Here is a 5,047-nt window from a genome sequence, read left to right on the forward strand (position 1 = left end):
TCTTGAATAGTTTGTGCGACTCGTTTAAACAGTCTTGTTTTACTTTAAGGGTTTGGGGGGTTATTGACCGTGTCCCGGATATCCTTGGCATTATCTTACGAGATGGCCACGACCAGAGCACGGGGTGTAGGCGTACACCCGGCGTGTATAACTCTTTAATGTGGTGTGTCATTTAATCTTTAGCCCGGACAGCAGATCCCGGGCCACCAAATGTACGAGTAACATGTAATTCGTTCACAAGTTTATATTGCATAATTATCCCAAGTTAATAAAAATATTTATGCCTTGTGCATTTAAATCAATTTTCAATCATTTTCAAAATGAGTCAGTTGATTTGTATTTACCAGTGTAAACTGACGTATTTTCCCCAAAAGGTTAAGTGCGGGTACTAAACGAACTAGGCTGGCTGTTTCCTAAGAGCGTCCACTATAGTCTCGCAAGCTCGGACGACAAATAAACTGTTGAACAATTTATCTTATTTTATTTGATCCGCCTGTGGATCCGTTTCAACTAATTATGATGTTTATTAATACATTTTATATAAAGTTGAAATGAATCTATTTCTGCTTCCGCTGTGCATTATTATATTGTGTTGTTTGTCTATGACGATGCCAACCACGTCACTGCACCCCACACCGGGCCCACCGGTGACACGTGGAGATCGGGGTGTGACATGATTAGATAATGGGACAGGTGTAATGTGATAAAAGCATGGTAGATACGCCGCTGGTACTTCTTATATATAAGTGCTTTTATCATATTACATTATGTGGCGTTATTTAGTTCACTTGGACGAATGATTTTGAACGATGACACGCAACGATGTTTACTATATGATATAAACCATACGAGTCCTATTTCAAGAACGATTTACAATTTGGTTCGCAAAAGCAAATGTTTTAGTCAAGATTCATGGCAACAAGGTTTTATAAACTATAACCATCTTGTTTTGAGTTGGTTAATCATATTGCAATACTAAACACTTTTCAAAACAAGGTTTTCAATTATCGACTCTTGTAGTCGTACGAGTTATTGCAACATGTATACAAGCCATGAATCTGACACACTCACAAAACCTATGTGCTCGCCGACATTTTTATGCAGACTTTATTTTCACATATGTTTCAGGTGGTGTTTGATGATGTTAATGATGACTAGGATGCATGCTCACACAGGATCGGACGAGACCTTAGTGACTTAATAACAATGATAAACAATATGTGACCTTGTTTGTTCTATTTCCAGACAATGTTAAACACTTAATATTTAAATAAAACGAAACTTTAATCCATGTGTTGTGAAACAATAATTATGTCGCTCCACTCCCTGACGTTTCCACCACGGTTTCGTTGTTTTGACACGGTCGGGGTGTGACAGAAGAGTGACGACATCTTGGTACATGTAACACCACGTAAAGACGTGTCCAATTATGTATAGACACGTGTCCTAAACTCTAAATATGTGAAAGATTGAGTTTGAAGGATTAAAGTTGACAAACAGTGAAACTATGTCTACAGAGGGACTAAAAGGGTCAACATGCCAAACTTAGGCCTCTGACTGACATTACGTGAAGAATATATTCTTAAATGAGAAATTGATTGGATATAATAAGCCGTTTGTGAAAATAATCGGAAGATTATAAAACTACAAGGGCTAAACGTGTCAACATGTTAATTCTGACCTCTGAGTGACCTTTTAAAGAACCCGAAGCTTCGAAATATTCAAATATACTCTCAAGAAAAACTGATAAAAATTTCACGTGGTTTCGAGATCGTTAATGTTGGTGCATTCATCTGTCGTCTTCGTCTTATGTCGAGTCTCGGGTTCGTTGCGGATTTAATCAAGTGTGACATCATCAATATGACATCATTGTGTGACATCATATTGATGACATAACTAGTCTATATCAAATCTACATGCACGTGAAGTCAAATGACATTATGAAATATGATTTGAGCATGTAACCGTTTGAAGGCCCAATCGTTTGAAGATGGATTCCGTTTGAATGTTGACCGTTTGAATGAGAGGCTTTCATTTGAGAGGATTCCGTTTGAAACTTGTAACCGTTTGAAGACTTTCAAACGGAAGTAGGTCTAGTATAAACAGGCTTGTTAATGATGTCATTTGTAACAAACAGGCCAAGTGATACTGAGTTGCTGCCGGTATTTCCTCTGATTGTAAACATTGTTATTTCAATATACAAGAGGTTTAAAGTGTATTTCAAGTTGTTTCACATCTGTTTCTTAGTTTCCGCCTCTGAAACGGACTAGAGCTCTTCCGACCGACTCATTCAGGTCGATATCGATCCTACAAGTGGTATCAGAGCTCAGGAGGAGGAGTTCTTGCCATATTCAGCTTGAAAATCTATTTTCTACACCTTCTTTTCAAATCAGAACAATTTTTCATGGTTAAAATCGGATGAAACTTTCACAATGTATGCGTAATAGTATTTTAACAAATCCTTGAGAATATCAGTTCAAAACTTGAAGTAAAAGTGGTAAAAATAGACTGATAACTGCATCCCGTTTGAACGAAACTGCCATTCCGTTTGAAATATCGTTTGAATATTGGCACTTCCGTTTGAAAATCATGACTTCCGTTTGAAAAACGACCGTTCCGTTTGTACCTATCGCTTGAAACTAGCTGTCCACTTGAAAACGATGACCGCTTGAAAATGTTGACCGCTTGAATATACCGACCGCTTGAATTGTAATTCACGTGATAAGTGCATCGAATTGTGTGATACTTTAATCGAAGTGTGTCAGTTGGTTTCGTTCAAGAATTGCATGTGATATTAGTTTGTCGGTCATTAAACTTTGAAAAGGATTCAGCAGTTCATGTGATATATCTTGGTTCTATATAATCGGCCAAATCATATTTGAGCATATCTGTCATCTTTTGATATTAAGTGTTAAAATTGTCGATTCATTTATTGAATTGTCAGATACATTTTATCGGCCCTAGATAATGTCATTTTGTCCACTACATGTCAACGGCCCAATCATAGTTAAAGCTCAATAATGAACGGCCCAATAGCAATCAGTTTGATATAACAATCATTTGTCGATTTAGTGGATTTTTTTGGTCCAATCAGATTTGAATGTGAAATAATCATTACCGATATGTCATATCATTTGTCGGTTATTAATAGTTGGGATCAATTGTGTTGAATGATTAAAGTTTGGCCCAATGAGAATCTACAAGTTAAAAAGGTGTCGGCCACAATCAAGTGTTGGTCCAATGGGAATTAAGTAGTAATCACTATTGTTTATCAGTTTAGTGATTTTATAGGTCAAATCAGTTGAAGGTTTAAATGTATCGGCCCAAATTTTAAAAAAAAGCCCATGTAAATTGAATTGGCTTAATTAGTAGATTTGGAAGTATCCGACCATTTGCAAAGTGTGTATTGAAATGGCTTGTGACATATTAGTTTTTATGTGCTAGTTGATCAGGTCACATGCGTATTTAGTTCAAAGTTTTTTAATCAAGATCAAAGCATAACATTCACAAGAGGTGCTTCAGTTCGTTTGATTTCAAAACTTGTTCAAGATCGTGTGGTTTAGCCAGGTCATTGAAAAAGTCGTTTGAATTTGATCCGGGTCATAGCAGTCCGCAAAATGTGTCAACCTTCAGTCCGCACAGAATATTAACCAGTTCGAGTACCAGTTCGTTTCTATTAATTGATAAATCTTTAAACTGATTGTGTTTTATTTGTGTGTTGTCAGGTATTTCCCGAAGTATCATCTGATTATTGAAACATGGCTGAAGAGTTCTACAATGCGTTCGCGACACCCGTTGCCCCTGTAACCGCTGCTGAAGCGTTGTATAATGAGAATGAGACGAGAACTCATCAAAAACCACCGAAACTCATGTACATTGAAGATTTTCAAGGTTGGAAAAACCGATTCGAGAACTGGGTTCAAGCTTACAGATTCGATGCATGGTGTTCATTGCTAAAAGATTATGAGAAACCAAAGAATGAACGTGGATTAGAGAAGGGTTTTAATGATTTTACAGAAGCTGACAAGTTGAAATACACAAGTGAAAAGATGATGATCAGCATTCTTCAGCAAGCAGTTAAAGAAGACATTTTTGTCTTGCTTCAACATAATGGTACAGCTAGATCCATCTGGGAGGCTTTGATTCAGAAATTCAGAGGGAGTGCTGATATGATCAAAAACAAGAAGGCATTATTGAAGAAATCATTTGATATGTTTACAGCTTTCGATCATGAAGCTACGAAACAAACCATTGATAGGTACTGTCATCTGGTATTGGAAATGGGTAGATTGGACATCAAGAAAGAGGACGATGAGTGGGTCGATAAACTAGCTGAGGCGTTACCACAACATAAGTGGGGAACATATTTGATGGTTGTGAAACTTATGAGGAAGTCCGAGAGTATGAATTTGGCTCAGTTTATTCAGAAAATCGAAGAGCAGGAGCTGGATATTCAAAAGACAGCTATCATGACAAATCCAAATGCCAAGCAAGATGTCAGTCTGTACTATAGAGGAAACAAGTTTGAGGCCACTCCGAGTCAAAGTCCAAAGATTAGTACTGCATTCAGTGCTGATGGTTCTGCAAGTCCAAATGCAAGTACTACAACTCAAGGTGGTGGATCTACTTCATCATTCTCAACCTTTGATCCAAACAGCAACACACCTAGCCCTCAGAAGCAAAATTCTATAAATCTGCAGTGTAATGTGACCTTGAACATTCAGAATGGTCAACATCTTTCTCCTGAGGTGGCAAAGCAACACATGGCATCTCTTGTCGCCATGATAGAGTCGCATGAATGTTTGATTGCTGGAAGAATTGGGAATCTGATGCTCACAAAGGAAGATTACGACCAAATCGATGCAGAAGAGCTTGAGCTGATGGATGTAAAGTGGTGCTTAGCTAGTGCCTGCAGGAGAGCTGAAAAATTTCAACAGATTACTGGTAGAGACGAGTTTCGAGGAATGGCTACCTCTCCACTTGGTTTTGACAATTCAAAGGTTACCTGTTTCCGATGTAAAGGAAAAGGTCACTTTAAACGGGAATG

Source organism: Helianthus annuus, chromosome 17, assembly GCF_002127325.2.
Source record: "Helianthus annuus cultivar XRQ/B chromosome 17, HanXRQr2.0-SUNRISE, whole genome shotgun sequence".
Lineage (NCBI taxonomy): Eukaryota > Viridiplantae > Streptophyta > Magnoliopsida > Asterales > Asteraceae > Helianthus > Helianthus annuus.